Source organism: Crinia signifera, chromosome 4 (assembly GCF_055691185.1).
Source record: "Crinia signifera chromosome 4, ASM5569118v1, whole genome shotgun sequence".
In the NCBI taxonomy this organism is placed as follows: domain Eukaryota; kingdom Metazoa; phylum Chordata; class Amphibia; order Anura; family Myobatrachidae; genus Crinia; species Crinia signifera.
Window position 1 is genome coordinate 53,821,688 of NC_139220.1, and position 25,182 is coordinate 53,846,869.

At 41.9% G+C, this 25,182-nt stretch overlaps 1 protein-coding gene and 2 long non-coding RNA genes across 3 annotated transcripts in view; all 3 read right to left on the reverse strand.

Annotated features, from left to right (window-relative positions):
* Positions 1–25,182, reverse strand: part of KCNIP1 (potassium voltage-gated channel interacting protein 1) — a 685,047-nt gene that overhangs the window by 419,530 nt on the left and 240,335 nt on the right. The window lies entirely within an intron of this gene.
* Positions 18,012–18,788, reverse strand: LOC146072321 (uncharacterized). The gene is made up of 3 exons (XR_014473055.1): positions 18,733–18,788; positions 18,545–18,638; positions 18,012–18,367 (listed from the first exon to the last, which is right to left on the reverse strand). It is a non-coding gene; the product is annotated as an uncharacterized LOC146072321 (long non-coding RNA).
* Positions 23,588–24,364, reverse strand: LOC146072322 (uncharacterized). Its single transcript, XR_014473056.1, has 3 exons — positions 24,309–24,364; positions 24,121–24,214; positions 23,588–23,943 (listed from the first exon to the last, which is right to left on the reverse strand). It is a non-coding gene; the product is annotated as an uncharacterized LOC146072322 (long non-coding RNA).

Genomic DNA, 25,182 nt, shown 5'->3' on the forward strand with positions numbered 1-25,182 from the left:
TTTATGATGGTTCATTTCAGCAGAAGACAGGAGGGGAGCCGGCTGCGGGTCTATGGCACAGGGGCATGGGTGGCAGAGGGGGGTGTTTGTTTGGCATTACAACAGCCCCGCAGACCCCCGGTGCCCGCACTTACACAGCGCCCACCCCCACGACCGCCACTGCAGCCAATCACCTGCCACTGCCATGTTACAGGCTGTGTTTGAAAAAAGTCAGTAAGGAGCTGATTGGCTGGACGTTTATCTCTCTTTATCACCCTTACATTTATCTCTTTTTAAGGCTTAATACATCTGTCCCAATATTTCTGAGATTCTATACACAGAGTCTAACAGCATAGTATAGTGCAGATTCTGCAGTTACTGTATCTCCCCATTCTATGTAGCAAGATCAGTTAAGAAGTGACATTAAGCCGTTGCCTACCATGTGTCACTCATTGCAGAACTGCAAACTTCACATAAGACTGATCCAAGCTAATGACACAAAAAAGTGATATACAGTAGTCACAGTATCAGAGCTAAATGGTCTCTGCTCATCTAGTAGACATCTTTACTTCAGATGCAGTAATTAGATGAAACTCGGTCATGCAAATGTAAAGGTTTCTACTGTAACAAGTACAGAGTGCATAGCTTGTACTGTATACCTTTCATCCCACATTTATACCATTGTATGGATCTTTGCTTTAAGAAGAGGAGAAATGAGGGAACAGGAGATAAGCCAGACTGACTTAGGGGAGAAGCATCTCAGCCTGACATAAGGCAAAAGCATATCAGCCTGTCATAGGGGAGAAGCACCTCAGCCTGTCATAGGGGTGAAGCATCTCAGCCTGTCATAGGGGAGAAGCATCTCAGCCTGTCATAGGGGAGAAGCATCTCAGCCTGTCATAGGGGAGAAGCATCTCAGCCTGACGTAGGGGAGAAGCATCTCAGCCTGACGTAGGGGAGAAGCATCTCAGCCTGACATAGGGGAGAAGCATCTCAGCTTGATATAGGGGAAAAGCATCTCAGCCTGTCATAGGGGAGAAGCATCTCAGCCTGTCATAGGGGAGAAGCATCTCAGCCTGTCATAGGGGAGAAGCATCTACACCTGCCCTAGGGTGACAAATAGCAAACTGTTATAGTCCGAGCATGTGGCTGATCCCTGTCAGCAAATATAAGAGCATGGATGACTAGTCAATGGCAAGGGGTCCAACACCACATAGAATGCCAACGCTGAATACAGTACATATATATCTGGACCAGCTCGGTAAGCCTTACCCGGTCCGGTTCCTACTGTCTTTCCCCCATGCTAGTTGAAAAAGGGAAAATCATCAGGCTTCACAACTCTGGTTCTAGAAGAACCAATAGATGCAGACTGCTCACCTTGTGCCAATGATAAATATGATTCTGATACTACAGCAACACATCTACATTTGTTCACTCTTAGGGTAATATCACATACAAACCCCTGACTGTTCTGCACTGTTCTGACACAGTGTAGCAGGGGAGGACCATTTCCCTTTGTGGTCAAGTATGTCACCACACAAGCTACTCTTATGTAGAATATGGCCATCAGAAGGTGTGCTACCATTCGATCGTTTAAATAAATTCAGTGCATTTATGCGCATTCACAAAAGACAGAGCTGGTTCGTTTATGCCCAAGGGAGTACAGCCATTGGCCCTTATTCTGGTTCACGCACAAAAGCAAATTCCTTCTCAAATGGACAAAACCATGTGCAATGCAGGGGGGGGGGGCAGATGTAACATGTACAGAGAGAGTTAGATTTGGGTGAGTTATTTTGTTTCTGTGCAGGGAAAATACTGGCTGCTTTATTTTTACACTGCAATAGATCTCACTTTGAAGTAAAACCCCACCCAAATCTAATTCTCTCTGCAAAAGATACATCTGCCCCACCTGCAGTGCACATTGTTTTGTCCATTTGAGAAGGAATTGTCATTGCGAGTGAACCAGAATAAGGGCCCATGTGTCAGTGTATCTCTTTGTGGTGTAAAGTATGACATAACCACACATGAGGACGTCCCGGCATTGAACGACAAAAGAGGACTCAACTGTTTCTGTGTCCGCTGTTATCTTGCCATAGTATTGTAAACCATAATGCAGCACAATTTTGAATGATAAAATACTATAACTGAGGAAACGTGTTCTGATAATTGCATTTGAAGTGTGTTAATGGGACCATGTGATTTCCCAGGCATTTAATCGCTGACAGATTTTGCCAGGCTAATTTCCTCATAAGCAGACTGAGACTTCGGACCATTTATCTGCATACCTTTATAGCTACATCATTAACGGATTCATTACACAATTATGCATAATTAATAGATGCATCAGAATAGTTATAAACATATATCCTTCACTTTCATCCTACAGTAAATCAATAAATGAGAACCATCATCAGTTTTATTAAACGTTCCTAATAAAGCAAGCTCACTTCCTTTTTATGTTACTTTTACTTTATATTAATATATTAAGCTTTAGTATTGTTTTTAGATACTTATTTGAGACATTGAAGGCCTTTGTACAAGATTATTGCTATGTAACTTTTCATTGTACACATTGGGCTAAATTTAGTAGTGTCAGTTACATATCATGTCCCCAGTAGTGCCAGTTACATATCATGTTTCCAGTAGTGCCAGTTACATATCATGTCCCCAGTAGTGCCAGTTACATAGCATGTCCCCAGTAGTGCCAGTTACATATCATGTCCCCAGTAGTGCCAGTTACATAGCATGTTCCCAGTAGTGCCAGTTACATAGCATGTCCCCAGTAGTGACAGTTACATATCATGTTCCCAGTAGTGCCAGTTACATATCATGTCCCCAGTAGTGCCAGTTACAGATGTCCCCAGCAATGCCAGTTGCAGATGTGCCAAGTAGTGTCCCCAGTTACATATCATGTCCCCAGTAGTGCTATTTACATATCATGTCCCCAACAGTGCCAGTTACAGATGTCCCCAGTAGTCCCAGTTACATATCATGTCCCCAGCAGTGCCAGTTACAGATGTCCCCAGCAATGCCAGTTGCAGATGTGCCAAGTAGTGTAAGTTACATATCATGTCCCCAGTAGTGCCGGTTACATATCATGTCCCCAGTAGTGCCAGATACAGATGTCCCCAGTAGTGCCAGTTACATATCATGTCCCCAGTAGTCTCAGTTGTATATCATGTCCCCAGTAGTGCCAGTTACATATGTCCCCAGCTGTGCCAGTTACAGATGTCCCCAGTAGTGCCAGTTACAGATGTTCCAAGTATTGCCCTTTACATATCATGTTCCCAGTAGTGCCAGTTACAGATGTCCCCAGCAGTTGTTTTAGCAAAAAAAAAATACATTCTGGAAAGTATAGTTTTTTGGAATAATTTGAATAACAGATACTAAGGCATACTCAACCTGTAATGATTATTTAATGGCAGACTACTGGCATTTGATTAACGTAATGTCTGCAAAAGGCATGGAGTGGGTTAAACATCCAAGGCTGTCGTGTGACCTAGGGAAGCATGTGACTCGGGAGTCCAATAAGGACTTATGGAAGGGCAGTGTTAGCTGGGATATCAGTGCAGGAAAGGGAGGAGTCTTCCTCTCCTTCCTGAAAGTTTTCCCGCCATCACTCCCTTGTGTTATTATGGTTGGGTGGGTGTTTAATTGCGTTGGCTGATAAGCGGGAAAGAACGGCAGGTTAATAGAATTAGTTCTTATTCAAATGATGATGCAGCGTATATGTTTGCTTTTCGGTGCGCTCGCCTCTCATTGGCTTAGGCCTTCGCTGGATCACCCGCTCGGGGACAGCGACCCCACCCTGATGGTGGGTAGTCAATGCAGTAGTTCGAGCGGATACCACTTGTTAGGGTAGGCTTGATTACGTATGCAGATTGTGTGGGTGGAGCTTAGTTAATAAGCCATTCTGTCTGGGCCACCATTAATTAATTAATTATTAATAAATTAATCTAGCTTAAAAGGGCTAAAATAAATCAGCTAACAATTTCTGCCAAACCGAAGTCTCCGAGTCTTTATTTCAGGTTTAGTTTGTAAGTTTTGAAATGTGAATGTATATACATGCTATAGGTCACACACATCAGATGCTAGGATGTTTAAGAGAGCCACATGTGCCAGTGTTCCATGGCATCCAGGACCCATTGGGACCTGTAGTGCACCTGCAAAAAAATATTTAAATAATCATAAAAAAGTGTTTTCATTTTCATTCATACCCTTGTTTTTTTTTATTTTTTTACTGATTCAGTACCCATGTGCTTTTCCCTCCAGAGCTCGACTGTTCCTTGCGTGGGTTTCCTCTGGGTACTCGGGTTTCCTCCCACAGTCCAAAAAATGTCTGTGTGCGTGTACATGTGGTAGGGAATATAGGTTGTTCAAATATTCTCTGTAAAGCGCTGCGGAATATGTGTGCGCTATATAAATAAGAAATAAATATAGAAATGAATAGATATGCTCTGAATGATCAGCACACAGATAGCACATTGTAAATCTTGTCATTTTTATGTTTGCAATGCTTTTTACTCTTATTGGATGAAAACCCACATTGAATCTTCTGGTCACTTTCACATCTTTTCATCAAATATCCCCCTAACACCCCCTTCCTCTGCCTCTTGTCCCTGTGCTCATCCCTAAGGGGCTACCTGCTGCCAGCTCCCAGAGGTGTCAGTTTCACGACAGTCTAGAAGAGAACAGAGCCAGAGCCTGCTTCATAGCAGCTGCTGATCCTGGCTGCTGGCAGAAGTGAGACATGGCAGGGGCTGAAAGCCGAAGAGCAGCGGTGATAGCCAGCGGGAACAGCTATAGCTGTAATGGTGGCCATACACTGCTGTGACCTCTCAGAGCAGTGTATTCAATCCCCCTTGAGCCGGCCAGAACCTTCCCAGGTAGCAGGCTTGCATGCAATACATCGCATGTGGTGACATGTGCATAGGTGTGCGCACATTGAGTGTTAGGGGTGCACAGGCACCCCCTAATGCTGTGCCCACCCTTATGAACACCTCTCTGCCACTAGCAATGTCAGCAATACCTTTAACCAAATACTTTTGCTTTTTAGAACTGTATTCCATTTAAAGTAGCGCCCATCAATCAATAATGTGTGTTTGCATTGTTAATTGTACTAGACCATTGTCATATCACTACACACCTGTGTCATCCATATATGTGTATGACTGTATATGCATGTACTGTTACACAGAGTAATTAGATTTAAACTGAAATAGGCAGGATATTATGGTGTGGCTGAGAGACTTTTTATATTGAAGAGAGTTCCAATAGATGACGGAAGACATGCCTGATTGGCGGTGTTAGACACGCCCAATAGGTGGAGCTACACACACCCCTTTGACAGTGCACCCCCTAATAAAATGTGCTGCGCACATCTATGGACATGTGATGTATCACATGTGACCCCATTCCCTGCTGCTGGGAGGGAGTCAGAGTCAGATGTGCAGCAGGTCGGCCCTCCGACTCTGATCCAATACGCACTGGACCATGCATCAGATCAAATGCCAAACACATCTGATTTGGCCATTTTTCACCCAAATTCTCGGCCCAATTTGTCAGACACTGGCAAAAAGTGGTCAAATCAAACTAGTGTATGGGCAATAGAACTTCCATTTATCACAAGCTCACAGCTGTTGCTTAATGATCAATTTGCACTAATTTGGAGAAATGCATTTCTACAAGGCTGGATTAAAAAGTACAGTAATACCTCCATGGCTATAAGTTTTTTATTTGTGAACACATTTGAACACTTTTTTTTGGTACATGATAACTCAGTTTATCCTCTATGTAATGCACTATTCACTTTTCAACGTAGTCCCTATTCCTTTCCACGCAAGGAGACACTTTCAGACAGTCAGGGCTGAGTGGCTTCCCCTTATTGGCTGAAAGCATCTCCATGGAGATGCATAGAGCCTACCAGGGCTGAGTGCTTCTATAGCACTGTGACAGCGGGGATCCCCGCTATCATTAGTTAGAAGGAAGCCGGCTCACCCTGTAGTCAGTGGGAGGGGAGCCGGCTCACACCGCAGGCAGTGGGAGGGGAGCCGGCTCACCCTGTAGTCAGTGGGAGGGGAGCCGGCTCACCCTGTAGTCAGTGGGAGGGGAGCCGGCTCACCCTGTAGTCAGTGGGAGGGGAGTCGGCTCACCCTGTAGTCAGTGGGATGCGAGCCGGCTCACACCGCAGGCAGTGCGAGGGGAGCTGGTTTACCCTGTAGTCAGTGGGAGGGGAGCCGGCTCACACCACAGGCAGTGCGAGGGGAGAGACGCCGCTGGAGCCTGGATTGCTATGTATACTGGTGCACAATTAGTGTATGTATATTAAAGTTATACTTTTCTGTTTGTGTTTTTTTTTTATTTGAACAGGTTTTACAGGTAAAACTACAAGTCCAAGAGGGTCCATTAATGTCCCGCATGCTGGGACTGTTGTTCGCCAAGTCCCATTATGCGTGGGAGGCCTGTTGGAACTTGTAGTTGGAATGCAATGTTTTTTTTTTAACTTTACATGTATCATCATCCCAGCACCCACCGTATAGGGATGCTGGGGACAGCCCTGGGCTTCAGCTGTGGATGGGTGAAGCCTGGGGGGATGACCCCTTTATTAAGGGGGGTCTCCGCTCCCCTAGGTATCCCGTCCAGGGCTGACTAGCCACGGTGCGCATACTACGGCCGGGGGACCTTACGTAAAAAGTGTCCCCCGGCTGTGTTTCGCTCCTGGAGTTTAAGATCAGAGTTGACCCTTTCACACAGGCCCATGTAACAGCAAATTACCGGGTGTAAATTTTAGACCCGGTAATTTGCTGTCCTGTGTAAAGGTGGGTCTGATAGCACGTAACCAAATGACCCAGTACTTCAAATGCCAGGTAATTGGCAGGTTATTCGGCCGTGGTATTATATAGTGGTTTTATATAAATAAGTATGTTGGACATCAGGTATATCAGTGGCTGCTGCAGCAGCACATCATGCAGGGAGAAAGTAGAGTCTGTTGTATACACTAGGTAGAGGGGCTGCTGCTGCATGACTCCCTGCATTATGTGCCGCTACGCCGCTCAGTACTAGACAGGTAAGAAGTGTTTTTCAGGCCATACATTAGAACGACCAGCATCTGATCAGACTCAGGGCCTTATTCTAGTTCACTCTTACTGACAAAATCCTTCTTAGATGGACAAAACCATGTGCACTGCAGGTGGGGCAGATGTTACTTGTGCAGAGAGAATTAGATTTGGGTGGGGTTTTACTTCAAAGTGAGATCTATACTGCAGTGTAAAAATAAAGCAGCCAGTATTTACCCTGCACAGAAACAAAATAACTCACCCAAATCTAATTCTCTCTGCACATTTTACATCTGCCCCCTGCAGTGCACATGGTTTTGTCCATCTAAGAAGGATTTTGTCAGAAAGAGTGAACTAGAATAAGGCCCTTTGTCTTGGAGCACATGTGGAATCCAAAGTGTGAATCCATCAAGTTCTTAATTCACAGAAAGCCAAGTGATTTATTTACAGTTCTGGGACTCATTGTAGAATACGTGTAGAATGTATTCGGCAGCTCCCCGGCAGCTCCCGGAAACGCGATTTGGTGCATTCAACATTCCATTTGATGCATTCAGAAAGTCAGAGATTTGGTAAGAATTCTCCAGTTTAAAAAAAAAAAAATCAAACTGGTTTTGCAGTGTAAATGATTTCCGCTTAAAAAAATTTCTTACCAAATATCTCACTTTCTAATTCTCTCACCCCTTATGTGCAGCGCATAAGATCTATCTCTCAACCCATCAGGACCACACATCAAATCGTAATCTTACGGAGACACCTTGCGACGTGCACAAAAAACATACAGAAGTGCCATCGAAATCATGCATTCGTACCCAGGGCTGGTGCAAGGTTAGTCTGCGCCCTAGGCAAACTAGAAAACACACAGTAGCCCCCCCCCCCCCCTGCTCTAGCCCGGCATCCCCTCACCTCTCATAAAAGTGCGGGGATTCGCTTCGGGTGCTGGACGGCTGCAAGACGCCGCTGTCCGTGTTGGGTCTCTGGTGATGCTGGGCACTGTGGGCAGTCACACTGCTTCCGTCCCCGGCCGCCTACTGACTGTGGATCCGGGACACGCTGGTAGCAGAGGCGGCCGGAGGGAAGATAGCAGTAACGGAAGGATGGAGGCCGGAAGCCGCGGGTGGATGGAGGCAAGTGGGAGGTCGGATGGACTCGAGGCGGGCGGGCGGATGGAGGCGGGCAGGTAAATGGATGCAGGGCATCGGATGGCTGGATGCAGGGCAGCGGTTGGCTGGATAGAGGGTAGCGGGCGGGCGAATGGAGGGCGGCGGGCTACTGTTTTTTTCTGTGTGGCTACTGTGTTTTGCGCTATGCAGTGACAGCTGACCGCCCCTCAGGTTCCTGCGCCCTAGGCATCTGCCTAAAGCTGTCTAGTGGAAGCACCGGCCCTGTTCGTACCTTAAATCATTCTACTGTGTGGCCAGCTTTAGGTAGAAGGGGGCAGAGGTGTATGTGTGTAAGTGTGTGTGTGTGTGTGTGTGTGTATGTGTGTGGGGGGGGGGGGGGTTATCGAAGCTCCCCATTCTTAAACATACACAAACGTATTGCTCAACTTCTTCAACTCAGCACAAAAAAAATGACAGAGCCTGTTATACTGGATATGTTTTAGCTTTGTATACAAGGAGTTTACTGTATTATTCCTGGCACCAGACATGCTTCAGCATATGTTGCGTTATAAGTTTGGGGCTGGCTACCACGGTTTGGACATATTTGCCAGGGCATGATCATTGTACTCCACGGCGGCCTGCTGTTTACTGAACTGAACCTGTGCCGGGATCCCGCTGCACAGGCATATGCAGACACATTGCAGCTCCGTAACTGAATTTACACTATACAGAAGGAGGCATGGAGGGAAAGGTGCATTGATGGTCTGCTAGCCGAAAACACCTTCTGCTTACTTTTATGTTTTATGTTTGGTTGCCAGTGATATCTCAGGCAACCTGTCAGGGAAGCCCAGCCACAGCTGCCGGGGGACATGCTGTGAAACACTGTGTGCTTTATTTATGAAGCAGCAGTTTCTCAACGTGTTGGAGCTGAAAACTGAAAGCAGCACAAACATTCAGAGTAAAGCATTCTGGGCTTTACACCGGCTGTCAGTGGTGCTTTAAACTTTTAGCTCTAATCCACCAAGAAGCCGCAAGCTTACAAAAGCTGCTGCCTTGTAAATATGGCCATATGTATCGCCCAGCAACAGTGAAGAGGTGATCCTAGTAGGAATGGCCACATGCAGCTGACGGCTTCTTTTCGGGTTACTGTGAAGTCCCATGAGAAGTGTAGAGATGAGAAGTTATGTAAGGCTTCCTGCAGTGATTCGCTGTAAGGTGAAGCAAGCCGGATAAAGAGGAACAAATACAGGGGCTCATCATTCGGAGCTGAGAGCAAAGCTGAAAAAAGGCAAGTCACATCCACCTTCGTAAAACCATGTCACACAGCAGCAGAAACAGATTAGAAATGTGCAGAGAGATTTAGATCTGATGGGTCCAAACTCAATCCTACTGTAAATCACAGTGTAAAAATAAGGCTGTTCCATCATGTGTTGACTACATGCAAAGGTAAACAGTATTTACCCTGCATGCAAAACAAATAAATGGATGCTTGCCTACTCTCTCAGAAATTGTGGTAGGCTCCTGGTTTTTCAGGTAGTCTACCACACCTCCGGAAGAGCAGATGACTCTCCTGCATCTCTTCTTAGTGAAGCAGACCAGGATGGTTAGAAAATCAATGTCAGAATTCATGTTGTTAAGTCTCTCCACCTGCAAAACCTGCAGATCATGGAATTTTGCTATAGTGTGGGTAAGGTGTAATAATGCCACAGCTTGGCCAATCCCCCAGTGTATCCTGCAGTGTTTCTGAGATTCCTCCAGAAGACAAACTAAAAAATTGGTAAGAATACATGTCCATCCCATCAAATTTGCCTTTTTCTTTTATCCTACACTGTGATCATAGGACATGCACTGAAACTAGAGGGAGGAAGATTCAGGGGAAATGCGAGGAAGAATTTTTTCACAGAAAGAGTAGTAGATAAGTGGAATAGCCTCCCAACAGAGGTGGTAGACGCAAATACAGTAGTACAATTTAAACATGCTTGGGATAAGCATATTGATATCCTTACAAAAAAATAAGGATCAAATATGGTTTGAGGTAACATGTTTAAAAAAAGGGGCAGACTAGATGGGCCAAGTGGTTCTTATCTGCCGTCAAATTCTATGTTCTATGTTTCTATGTTTCATAGCAAATAGTGTTATTAACACACAATGTGCTCAAAGTACATAAATACATCACAGCACGTAGTCATTGATTACAGCACACAGTGTCATTATAGCACATTGTGATCACATCACAGCATATTTCATCACAGCACACAAACACACCACAGTATGGACAACATACTGTAGAACCATCACAGTACAGGGTCATCAGAGCAAGGCATAACAACAAAATGAATAATCCCAGTACAGTGTCATCACTGCTTGTAGCCATCACAGCCAGCGCTGCTGAGAGGTATGCTGGGCCCTGGTAAAATTTGGGGGGCGTGACCTAAATGAGGCAGGCGTGACTACCTCCCACGATTAGGCCACACCCATAAAATGTTTAAGGGGGTGATAAAGCACTCTAAAGTCGAGGGGGGATGTTATCGTCCGTCTGCCCTGCCCCCCTCAGCAGCAGCAGCACACCTACAGCATGTGCTGTACTGACAGTAGGCTCAGCATGAGATCTCACGCTGTCAGTGTGACGCTCATGTTGAGCCTGCTGACAGCACAGCACATGCTGTAGGTGTGTGCTGCTGCCAGGAGGGACGGAGGGGGAAGGGGGGGTCAGACCAGGTTCCCTGTTGGGCCCCTCAAAAAAGCCCGGGCCCGGGTAATTAGTACCCCCCTCTTGGTGGTGCAGATCACAGCACACAAGGCCTAATCCAGGGGTGGTTGGAGATGTTCCCTCTGTCACCAATCACTGATTATCGGTACATATGAAGGACCTTGAAAACTGCTTCAAAAGCCCTTTATTACATTTCAGTTACAGTATACGAAAATAAGGCAAAATGAGTGTGAATGAGGAATATGTGTGCACTATATAAAATAAATATAATATATTGTGCAAGCAAAGTCTGATAAAAAAAAAAAACATTCTTTCGAGGCCTCAATGTCAAAAACAGGTCGGCCAGACACCAAGAGGCACTTCCCAGAATTTGTTCTTCCAACACAGAGGGGAGGCAATTCAGCGTATGCTGTTAGCTGCTGACAAAAAATAGATAAAGAGAGAAAGATCACTTGCAAAAAAAAAAGTACTACTGCTGAGTGTGATTCATACACAAATTTGTATTTTGAATTAAGATTGTGTTAAATAAGTCTTATATACAGTTGTACTTAAAACATGTATTCATACAAAAATGACAAAATGTCTAATGAAGGTTTCTGGAAAAAAATATATTAGCTAAGTTAGGGCAGTATCTAATTAGGCAAAGTAATTTACCATGTGCACAAACAGGTAAATAACCCAACACTTCCACATGTACACATAAACAGTCATAGAGATTATGATCCGTCTAGTTATCTTTTGATGATCCAGCCCAACAAATAAACAAATAACGCTCCCAATCCTCAAATGAGATGTCCACATTGTTACGTACAATAGAGAACAAAGGGGGTTATTCTGATTGGTTTGAAAAAGCAAACTCCTTCTTTAATGGACAAAACACTATGCACTACAGGTGCAGGATCAGTAATCAGTAATGTCGCATCTTGCTGTGATTTCCAACTGCTTTTATGAGAACCATTGACAACTACTGTACTCCTTGCTGCTTAGTAATTTTCTGCTACCTTCTGTTTGAGGACTTACTGTATGTGGACTTGTATGCTGTCTGTTTTACGTGTTTTATGTGTGTCCGAGAACTTTTTCAAATAAGTTTTCCTTTAAATTTGGAAAATGTTCACTACATTTTAACGACTTAATTCCAAAGGGAGGAATCCTTATTAGGATTATCTTGTTCTGCAAATCAAAGTGTTACTCTATGAATTTTGTTCTCTATTGCATGTAACAAGGTGGACATCTCATTTGGGGATTGGGAGCCTTATTTGCCTTTGGGCTGGATCATTAAAAGATAACTAGATGGAACATAATCTCTGTGGTGGTTTAAGTGTATATGTGGAGGCGCAGAAGTGTTGGGTTATCTGTTTGTGCACTCGACTTTCAGGGGTACTCTGGGAATATCCTTTAATGAACATTTTACACAGTTGCTGACTCCACTTTGTGTGTCACTGTTTGTGAGCTCAGATTTTCTTTTCTCATAGTAATTTATCATGGCTAATTGACTTGCCTGGGCCTATCCTATTAGCACCAATGCCTTCACTTTCTGGGAATTTTGTTCCTCCTGCCATGGGCAGGCAAGAGAAAATCCCTGATAAGTAAGCATTTTTCCGCAATAACTGCCACAAAAACACTTAGGTCCATGGCTTTTCATGGACCATATGTGTTTTTATGTGACAAAAGGATAATTGTTTGCACCCCCTTCAGAGGCATAGCTGCATCTCCTCTCTGGGCTTTTACCTGAGAAGAGTTCATAAACACGTCTGACACCATTTGCTCTGTAGCTGTAGAAAATGTCTTAGTGGTAGTGTGCTGCGCTTCGAAGGCGTGCGTAAAAAAAATGGTGTGGCCATATGACATGAGGCGGAGTGGTTATATGAAAAAGGGGCATAACCAAATTTACAGTCCCTTAACCTATTCATTATTTAACCCCCTAAATGTTGAGTATTCTGAGAAAATAGACCCTCTTCCTATACGTACATACAAACGTACATTTACTGTACCAGTACATGCACCACCATGTAACATTACATTAGACACAGCCCCCCTTCCCCCTATCACACCCAGTACACGTGACTGGTGGATGGCATGCCAGTGATCAGAAGACTGACAGAAGCTGGGTAAGTATACTTACCCTCTCCCCTACAGCACCATAGGACATTATACACAGCCACCCCACCCCCCTCATATAACATCCAGTACACACAGCACTGCAGTACATTATACACAGCCCGCCCATCCCCATACTACACTCAGCACATTATACACAGCCCCTCTCCCCATTTAACATCTAGTACACAGATCACTATAGCATACTATACACAGCACCGCCACCCTCATATTACACCCAGTAACACATTATACACAGCACCTCTCCCCCAAGTACACAGAGCACTATAACACATTATACACAGCACCCCCACCCCCATATTACACCCAGTAACACATTATACACAGCCCCCCTCCCAGACCAGTACACAGCTCCAGTACACAGAGCACTATAACACACTATACACATCACACCCCCATCACCCCGGGCAGTGTAGTGGGGACAGACAGCATACTGCAGGCAGAGGAGCAGGGAGGGCAGGGCTATGCACAGAGCCCTATCAGCGTGTTGGGCGGGGCCTGCCTCAGGAAAGGGAAGTGCTGGCTACCCGCTCTCTGTTCTCCCAGATGTTCATCTGACAGTGTGCACTGGTAGAGCCAGCCACTGTGGGGTTGTGGGTATTGGTGGCCTGCTCAAACGTCTTCTCTGCATGCCCTGCCCCTGACATTTCCAGATGCACGGATGCGCAGTGAGCGTTTCCGGGTCATTTGTTATGGCGGTACAGGGTACTGGCACAATATGTTTTAGCGGTATGCCATACCACCCCGTACCACCACACGTGCACCACTGCTCTGTAGACATAATAAAACTGTGTTATGTTATACTGGGATGTGTAGTTCCACATCCTCTAGAGCAGTGGTTCCCAACCCTGGTCCTCAAGTACCCCCAACAGTGCACATTTTGCAGGTCTCCACACAGAATCACAGGTGAGATAATTAGCCCAACCTGTGATCTTTTCAAAGGTGCCTGAATAATGAGTGCACCTGCTGGGTGACCTTGAAAACGTGCACTGTTGGGGGTACTTGAGGACCAGGGTTGGGAATCACTGCTCTAGAGTGTCACACTTTGCCTACTAATGTTATATTTAATTAGTTCTCAAACTCTGTCCTAAGGAACCCCAAATACTGTAGTTCATGTTTTCCAGATCTCCACAGAATCTCTAATTAAAAAAAAAAGCTTTCTAGGGGTGAGATGTACTAAGCTTCAAAAAGTGATAAAATGGAGAGTGATAAACAACCAGCCAATCAGATTTTATTTGTAATTTTTCAAACACAGCCTATAACATGACAGGAGATGATTGGCTATCTCCAGTTTATCACTTTTTGAATTTTATGACATCTGGCCATCTTTTAAAATGTGTCAGTATAATGAACACACCTGTGTACCTGTCAAATGGCCTGGAAAATGTGTGCTGTGTAGGGTTCTGAGAATCGAGTTTAAGAACCACTGTTCTAGTTTAATGATGTAAAGGCAAAATATAATGTTGATTTTTGCTAATTATATTTATGTTTAAATGAAAACGTTAATTATCTAATGTTCGTGTGAGGAAGACAAATGTTTTGTGTGTTCTAGCAAGTTTTTGACAGTTGGGCCCCTCCTTTCATTTGTGCCCAAGGCCCCACTGTGTATAGAACCAGTTCTGCTTCTGCTACACATGATTATTATGTAGCTGCCCTTAATAATATTATGTTTTCTCTAGAACATTGCTGGCAGGGAACAAAAGCCATCGCTCTCAGAGAGAGATGTGAAATAATATCTAACAGAAAGTTGGACTTGTGCCATCTAGTATAATGATGTAGCCCAGATCAAGCTTTACTTGCGTACATTTGTAACTATTATAGGAAGCCAAGGTACAGCAGTTAGACATAATCATTTTATGTTTTGCCAGATGTCTTCTTAGGAATCTCTTGTATCCAAACTCTGCGCAAGTCATTTTGTTTTACTATTATTTAAATAGTTGACACATGAAGTATATTATTTAAGAAAAATGTATTTATTATTCTAACTATAAATTATGTTGGATAGCACTATACTTTAGTAGTTATACTGAATTATTACAAACTTGTATTCATTTTTTAAGGCCAAAAAAGAAAAATAAGACTAATATTACATACTGTAAAACATCAGAACAGTTTCCCAAGTCTGGGTACACACTTGAACGATATAATGGGCATTTGTCTGATACAGGCAAATCAGAATGCAGACCACGGGCAAAATTTACTAGGAATATAGTTCTCGGTCGTTTTCGTATTTTGTATATGACTGAATACGACTGTTATCAGTGGAGTATTTCATTTACACATTCATATTCCGGTGCATAATTTACAAAGGTGTCCTATTTTTGAGATTCATACTTTTCTGATGTCGAATGGAGTCATATTTTTTTTAACGTATTTTATTACAACTTGTACTAGAATACGCCTAGCACACACATGTTGAAAAGTCTAAATTTTGTGAAATACACCCGCAAATTAAGGTGTACTTTTGTTGGAGTATTTTTTTAACGACTTGTACTAAAATACACCTAGTATATATTCGTATTTTGAAATACGACTTGATAGTAAATGTCAAAATTGGAGTAATGAAAAATTCATTATTATCGTATTCTTTTGATGGCGTATTAATTCATATTTTTTTCAAATACAAATACGACAGGTTGTTACAGTCGTAAAATACAAAATACTACTGTTATTTCACATTAGTAAATTACAAAATATGAATACGTGCCCGAATATGACTGAATACGACTGAATACGAATACGCCAATTCCTACTATATCTTGCTTAGTAAATCCCCCCCCACATTTGAGGTCGTGTGATTGGCTAGGGTACATGGCCAATCACATGACCTCGCATATGACGCAGTGAATATTAATAGGACAAAAAAGTAATAGTTCAAAGAGTAACTAATCACCCTACACATCGGCAGGATTGCTGGTTGCTCCAGTGTGTGCCTAGCTTTAAAGGTCATATTTACTAAATGGTGGTATTAAAAAACCCCAACATTCTGCATTTTATTCAGGTGCTTTAAATGTATGGTTTAAAATAGCAATCCTTTTAAAAATGATAAACACTGTGTATTGTCCTTAAAATGTTTGTTAGTTTAAAACCTGTAACAATATTCTTAGATGTGATTTCAAACTGTATGTTAACCTAGTGCCAGGTTCATCAAAGAGGTGAAATTACATTACTGTGATGTTCCACCAAACATCTCTACAGTACTCGGCTGAATACATATTGGTCAGTTACAGTATGAGATTTACCTCAAAAATGTTGTTTCAAAATAAAATGTGTAACTATAATGATACAGTATGTGCTTCCTTTATGTTTGAAATATTTATAATGGTTTCTTTTAATATTAAAATTTATTATGACCTAGTTTATACTTAAAATGTTTTTTAGGGCCTCAGTTATATTTAAAATATTTTTGTGTCCCCATCACTCGGCGGCAGGGAGAGGAATCCCTGCCCGTGTCCGCTTCAGCGAGACGGGCAGGGTTAGAGGGGGGTGCGGGGGCTGCGGGCACCGACAGGGTATCAGCAGGGAAAGCGACAAGAGGCGGCGGTGGGCTCAGACGAAAGTGTGCGCGCGAGCATCTCATACGCGCACGCCCCCTTCCGTATGATGGCAGGTCCTGGTGATTGGTGATAGAATTGCTGGGACCCGCAACAAAGAAACGGCTCCATTTGTAAATATCGAACATGTATTTTGTATTGACAGATGCCTACAAGTTGGAAGGTACTATGGAATGTGAGCAAGGAGGTTTGTTCACACGTTGATTCCATACCAAAGTCATTTTTATTGAATAAACAGGATACACATGCTAGAAAAAAAGTCAATACGATATGGTCGTGGTTCTCAAACTGTGTGCTTAGGCAAAGCGGGGGGGGGGCCACAAGGCTTTTGCAGGAGTATCTGGGGATGGTGGTCCCGGACCAAGTCATAATATTTATGATAAAGGTGTTAGGCAAAACCATTGCTGGCAAAAGCCAACCATAAAACATATGGAAGTCAGAACTGTACACCACCACATTACTGAACTGAATAATGACAGATAAGCACAATTTTCTTAATTTAATTTTCCCCCAAAATATATTAATCAAAATTCTACTAGGGGTGCCATCACAAAATACTGATACTCAAGGGCATCGTTATTTAATAAAGTTTGGGAACCACTGCAATATGAGCTCAATCTCTTGTGCTACCTACTGTATGGCAGTACAGCACTGTGGCACTCCAATAACACAGTGAGAGACTTGTGAACTTTTATAGAGGCATGGGAAAAAAATCCTGTACCTGAAATATAGAGGGGGAAATTTACTAAGATGTGTATTCTACTTCACATGTGATGTTGCTATGGGCAACCAATCAGATCCTGTCTACTATATTCTAGAGGGTGCTAAATAAATAAGAAGTAGATTCTGATTGGTTGCCCATAGCAACATCACATGTGAAGTAGAATACACATCTTAGTAAATTTCCCCCAGACTGTTTGACATTCAAATTTAGTGATTACTATTTATTCAGTCAAGTGATGTTGTTTAGACAGATGAATCATTCATAACAATACACAATAAAGGGTGGAGATGTGGACAAGTTAAGAAGTTGCCAAAGCACCTAATCGGCTTCTACCTATAATTTTATTAACTGTAGTTGATAAATAGTATTTTAGAGAAAGCTATTTAGTAAAGTGAGCTTATGTTCATTCAAAAAGAGAAGAAAATACAATCCATATGTTTAGATGGCAATTGAGATGCCGGTGTTGGTATAGTGAATGCTGGCATCCAGACCGCTGGGATGCAGATCGCTATGACATACTCTTTAGCTATTGGTAGGGTTAGCGTTAGGGTGAGGTAAATCTTCAACCATCAGCATCTTTGTGACAAATTCTGGTATTTTGAGAATATTACTGTTATTTATGAGTGTGGCAGTATAGTGGTCTATATTAGCGAAGACCATGAGGCTGGCTTAGCACTTTAAACACCAATGTTTTAAATTATTAAATGCAATCCATTATATATATATATATATATATATATATATATATATATGGAAAAGAAGGGGGGACCACACAGTGCGCTCAATATAAGTGATGAATGAAGCTGCAACCCTGAAAAGATCCCCTGTTAGATGGGATCCGGGTAAAGAAATGAAGGAGAAGGGGGTATTCAGGGTGCGCTACAGAGACCTTATACAATTTAGGCTGTACAATTCAAACGTTTTTTTTAAAAAACAATTTATTAAAAAGGATGCTCACAGGAGCATAGCAGTTTAAACACAAGGTTCAATTTCAGATACGGTGAGCTGAAGATATGATGATCTGTATGTACACAGGATAGATGAATATTCATAAACGACAAATGAGCCCAACGCGTTTCGTCGTTCACACGACTTCCTCAGGGGCATGGCATAATATGATAGACACACTGTAAATCATAATACAAAACATCAATCATATGAATGTTTACATGTTGTACTAAAATTCATTAAAACGTACATTGCAAATAGAGAAAAGAACGGCAGGTGTAAGGAAGAGAGGACAGAAAGGACAAAGATATAAAAATATAAATAAAACGGGACAAAGATCCTTCTGGATCACATACCAAAATTGTGGTAGAACTCTAGGCAACTCCTAGGTAACGCAATATTTATTTGGCTGTAGAGGCTTGTTGAACCTATAATTATAGGCGTAGTATCCTACAAAGGAAACCGATAGAATCCTTCATAAACCAACAATCAGAACACAAATGTGGTTGGCGGGGGGGGACAAATTGGAAAAAATGATACATACCACTAGTCGTAGTATTTGCGGATATAGAAACAAATAGTCTTGATGAGAGAACAAATGATATCTGATAACAGAAATAAAATATAGCTCCTATTAGATGAAGAACACACAAAAGGGTTGCAGAATCAAACTGCTAAGGGTAATTTACTACCCAGCTGGCGTGTAAGGGTTAACAGTATGTAACATCCAATTAAGACATCTGCAGGTTATTTAGTGCAGAAACAAATTCATATTTGATACAAAACTTTTTCCAAAAGAATACAAAAAATTGCATATAGTGACACAAGGTGGCCCTATAATGGCCAAATGCAAAAAAATAATAATAAATAGAGTGTCACTTGCTAATATTAAGCTGTGACTTCAAGGCTTCAGTCAGAAATGAGTACAAGTACTTACTTATTCAGTCAGTCTGAGTAGTGAACTGCTAAGCTCCACCAAAGTGAATGACTGAGGGAAGGTGGGCTGAGTATATATAGTGAATGACTAAAACGTCACTTCCTGTAAGCTGTGTTAGATCAAAATGTGTGGAATACCCTTATCGGGGTGTCTGGTGTATTATAAAAACATTCTTCTGCTAGGTGTTGCCGGCGCTACCTTAAGAATGTGAAAACCGCCGTGAGAAAATTAGATCCCTATGAGAATAGTTATAATTAAATATGCTGGAACGCATGGTGGAGACGCCATGCGTTCCAGTGACGTCATATCCGCTCCTGCGGGTATACGCGCATAGTGAGAGGGAGTGTAGGTGAGGTGATGACGAGTTGTGGAACGCTGTATGCGTTCCAACACTGAGCGCCGACGGCGTGCCTCTGTGAAGATCAAGTGACATAAGTGTGGAGCGCTATATGCGTTCCTGAATGGGAACGTGAGATGAGTGCTCTGCTGACTTGTATGAAGGTGTAATGAGGTGAAGGGAAATGCGGACATCCGGTATGTGGAACGCTAATGCGTGCCACAGCATGAATAACTACTAAATGAGTGTCCATGGCTGACAGTGAATAGAAAAGTTCCCTAATTGGTGGGATTATAATCTCTAATGAAAAATGTATTGAAATATGAATGGAAATGTGTGAAGATGAATACCTATAAATGACAAATGATAATAAAAAATAAATAATAAATAATAAATAATAAATAATAAAAAATAAATGATAAATGAATGAAAATAAAAATAAAATAAAAATAAAATAAAAATAAAAATAAAAATAAAAATAAAAATGAAAATGTAAAAATAAATAATAAAAATTTAAATAGAGAAAAATAGATAGATTAATACTAATAAATGCACAAAAAAATATAGTTATAAGGGTTGGCTAAACAACCTTGGCTGAGAAGTCACAGCTCAATTTACACTGAAAACTCAGGGTTACATCAAAAAAATATACTGATATAGAAAGAATGGTGGGGCATGTACGGGGTATGTGAATAGTTGAGTATAGAATTGGTCATAATAAATCCCCATAAGTTGATAGGGAAAGAAGAGAAAGAATGTGTGAAGAAAGGACCAAGGGGCCTACTATAGAAAGGCCACTATGTCAATGCCCTCATTGAGGCCTTTGGGGGACAGAGTGTTGAGGGCATAAATCCAATAACTTTCTTGTTGGATGAGCTTGAGCCCCCTATCTCCACCTCTAGGATTTTCTTTGACTTTTTCTAAAATGGTGAATTTGAAATTATCTTTTGTGATGGTCGAATTATGTTTGTCCAAAAAATGTCTTGGTACGCTGTGGATGCGTACTTTGTTCTTTATATTTCTCATGTGCTCTTGAATTCTTATTTTGGCTTGCCGAATAGTTTTGCCAATGTACCGGAGGTTACAGCTGCAGGTGATCATGTAGATGACGTGGTCAGAATTACAAGTCACGGAATCCTTGATGGTGTATGTTCTTCCATTTGGTTGGATGCAGGAGAATTTGGTTTTATCTATAAATTTACAACAAATGCATTTGTTGCAAGGCAAGAGGCCTGGCCTTTTCACTAGAAAATTGGAGGTACTGGGTGTTTTATCCTCTGTTGGTTTTAGCCTACTGGGTGCAAGCAAGGTCTTCAGGTTGGAAGCTCTCCGAAACACTAGGTTGGGTTTACTGGGAAGATGGGGTCCCAATATTGGGTCACGTAGGAGTAGATCCCAATGCCTTTCAAGAGTTCTTTTTATTAAATGATTCTCACAATTGAATTGGGTTATGAACGGTCTGCATTTAAAGTCCTTCTTGGCTTTAATGGAGGGTGCCAGTAGTGTGTTTCTCTCTTGTACTAGTGCTTTATCTTTAGAGGAATCGATGAAAGATTTGTCATATCCCCTTTCTAGGAACCGATTTGAGAGTAATTCAGATTGTTGAATGAAGTCAGAGGTTTCGCTACAGTTGCGTCTCAACCGGAGGAACTGTGCATACGGAACACTTCTCTTCCAAGTTGGGTGGTGACAACTATCTGCAGGAATGTAGCTGTTTGCATCGACTGATTTAAAATGCGTTTTAGTGATGATTTCTTTACCTGGTATGCCTTCCAATTCGAGGTCTAAGTAGTCTATTTTTACAGGGTGAGATTTGTAAGTGAACTTAAGGTTGAAGTTGTTTATTTGTAGGTATGACATGAACTCATTGATGCTGTCCTCGTTGCCTCTCCATATGAATAGGAGGTCATCAATGTATCTTCGATATAAGATTATATTGTCTTCATAGATGGTATTATGAATATGGGTCTCCTCCCATACGCGCATGTGGAGGTTCGCATAGGCGGGGGCAAATTTTGTGCCCATGGCCGTGCCTTGTTGTTGAAGGTAATGCTGTCCATCGAACTCGAAAAAATTGTGGCCCAAGATGAAATTCATACTTTTAACTAAGAAATGAATATCGGATGCGTTATTGTTGGGATCATTTTTCAAAATTTGTTCAACTGATTCGAGTCCTTTATTGTGTGGAATTGACGTATAAAGGCTTTGAACATCAACTGTAAGCCAACAGCACTCGCTTGACCAGATTTTACCTTTAAGGAGATTCAGTACAGCGGTGCTGTCCTTGAGGTATGATTTGGTTTGTAAAACATACGGCTGGAGCTTCAAATCTAGATAATGGGATAAATTTGCAGTGAGGGAGTTGACCCCTGCAATAATGGGGCGTCCAGGTGGGTGGCTCTTGTCTTTGTGTACTTTTGGAATGTGATAGAACACAGGCATGGTGGGAAACTTGACATTCAAAAAATCGAATTCATCTTTGCAGATGACACCCTTTTTGAGTCCAAAATGTAAATGAGACTCCAGTTCCAGTTTAAACTTTTCCGTGGGGTTATGTGGTAATTTGGCGTAAGTTGTTTTGTCTTCCAATATTCTGTTAGCTTCGTTCAAATATTCGGTTTTGTCTTGTAAAACGACAGCCCCTCCTTTATCCGCGGTACGTATAATGGTTTCATCGTCCTTTTTTAGGGATTTCAGAGCCTTGTTTTCTCCAATATTTAGATTGTGAGGTTTGTGAACATTGGGTTTGATTTTTCTAAAATCTTCGCGTACAGCTTCATAGAAGATTTCTACGTGGCTACCTCTTGATTCCACGGGATAGAATCGTGAGGGTAGTGAGACCAGAGGTTTGTCTTCAATGGGTTGGGAATTAATTGAAGGATTTTTCAAAAAATGTCTTTGCATAGTTAAGTTCCTAATATATTTATTAAGGTCGATGAAAAGATTAAAGGGATCGATGTGATTGTTGGGGGCAAATTTCAATCCTTTGTCTAATACCGAGATCTCGGCTGTAGATAACTCCTTCGTGGAAATGTTAATGATTCCTGTGCCGATTGGGTAGATGGTATTTTTTTCTTTTTTGGGGAGTTTTTTCCCCCCTCTAGTTCCTCGGCTTCTCCGTCGAATCTCCTTTTCTGACCATGAGGAGAGTCTAGACGTATATGTAGTTCTTCTTTTGTGATTCGTGAAGGGGGATTGATCCCTTGTCCTTCCTCTAAAAAACGTCGCTGCTGGATTCTATCCACGGAGGGAGACCTGAAGTGTTCATATCTATTTTGGCGTGGGTCTTCTCGATAGGATGGAACTCTACTTCTATAGTTCCCTCTGGATTGATAGTTGTCCCTGGTGTTTCTATAGTTGTGGTTATTGGGCCTGTATGTGCGTCCTTGTTGGTCGTTATACCTATTGGAGTTGAGTCTATATCTATTGTGGTCATTGAAGTGATGTGGGGTTCTTCTAACCATCTCTCTGGGCATCTGGTCATCTCTTCGTGGGGGGGGGTCTTCTGGAGTTGAAAGGGGGATTCCTTGATTCTTTAGGCCAATTGTAAATCTGTCCACTGGCATAATCTTTTTTGTCGCGGCTGAACTTTTTTTGTTTTCTTTGAATGATTTCTTTTTCCAAAGAGTTCATTTTGTTCTGTAGATCCATTATGTCTCTCTTGAATTCTTCATTCTGGTCGAATTTCGATAGTGAAGATTCCAATTTGTTGATTTCATTATCAATAGACGTCAATTCTTTTTTCCGCTCATTTATTAAAAGATTGATGAGTTTGATGGAACAGTCATCTAAGATGGAATTCCAAGTTTTTAAAAAAGGGGTGTTGTCACTACCATACGTGGGGTTTTTTTGCAGTCGTAACCCTCTTGGGATGCGTCCTACTTCTAAGTATTTTTCTAATGTGATGATATCATACCATCCTTTTAGTTCCTTTGTTCCTAGTTTTTCTAGGGTATTCAAATAACTGTAATAATCAATGTCGCCGTCCTCAATTTCAAACACCTGCTCGTCCTCAGAAAAAATGCTCTTGGCATTCATAGATCTTTTCGTTCTATCATTTAGAAAGTGCATGGCTGCACCGTGTGGTATCTAACAGAAAAAGAAATGGAAAAGAAGGGGGGACCACACAGTGCGCTCAATATAAGTGATGAATGAAGCTGCAACCCTGAAAAGATCCCCTGTTAGATGGGATCCGGGTAAAGAAATGAAGGAGAAGGGGGTATTCAGGGTGCGCTACAGAGACCTTATACAATTTAGGCTGTACAATTCAAACGTTTTTTTTAAAAAACAATTTATTAAAAAGGATGCTCACAGGAGCATAGCAGTTTAAACACAAGGTTCAATTTCAGATACGGTGAGCTGAAGATATGATGATCTGTATGTACACAGGATAGATGAATATTCATAAACGACAAATGAGCCCAACGCGTTTCGTCGTTCACACGACTTCCTCAGGGGCATGGCATAATATGATAGACACACTGTAAATCATAATACAAAACATCAATCATATGAATGTTTACATGTTGTACTAAAATTCATTAAAACGTACATTGCAAATAGAGAAAAGAACGGCAGGTGTAAGGAAGAGAGGACAGAAAGGACAAAGATATAAAAATATAAATAAAACGGGACAAAGATCCTTCTGGATCACATACCAAAATTGTGGTAGAACTCTAGGCAACTCCTAGGTAACGCAATATTTATTTGGCTGTAGAGGCTTGTTGAACCTATAATTATAGGCGTAGTATCCTACAAAGGAAACCGATAGAATCCTTCATAAACCAACAATCAGAACACAAATGTGGTTGGCGGGGGGGGACAAATTGGAAAAAATGATACATACCACTAGTCGTAGTATTTGCGGATATAGAAACAAATAGTCTTGATGAGAGAACAAATGATATCTGATAACAGAAATAAAATATAGCTCCTATTAGATGAAGAACACACAAAAGGGTTGCAGAATCTAACTGCTAAGGGTAATTTACTACCCAGCTGGCGTGTAAGGGTTAACAGTATGTAACATCCAATTAAGACATCTGCAGGTTATTTAGTGCAGAAACAAATTCATATTTGATACAAAACTTTTTCCAAAAGAATACAAAAAATTGCATATAGTGACACAAGGTGGCCCTATAATGGCCAAATGCAAAAAAATAATAATAAATAGAGTGTCACTTGCTAATATTAAGCTGTGACTTCAAGGCTTCAGTCAGAAATGAGTACAAGTACTTACTTATTCAGTCAGTCTGAGTAGTGAACTGCTAAGCTCCACCAAAGTGAATGACTGAGGGAAGGTGGGCTGAGTATATATAGTGAATGACTAAAACGTCACTTCCTGTAAGCTGTGTTAGATCAAAATGTGTGGAATACCCTTATCGGGGTGTCTGGTGTATTATAAAAACATTCTTCTGCTAGGTGTTGCCGGCGCTACCTTAAGAATGTGAAAACCGCCGTGAGAAAATTAGATCCCTATGAGAATAGTTATAATTAAATATGCTGGAACGCATGGTGGAGACGCCATGCGTTCCAGTGACGTCATATCCGCTCCTGCGGGTATACGCGCATAGTGAGAGGGAGTGTAGGTGAGGTGATGACGAGTTGTGGAACGCTGTATGCGTTCCAACACTGAGCGCCGACGGCGTGCCTCTGTGAAGATCAAGTGACATAAGTGTGGAGCGCTATATGCGTTCCTGAATGGGAACGTGAGATGAGTG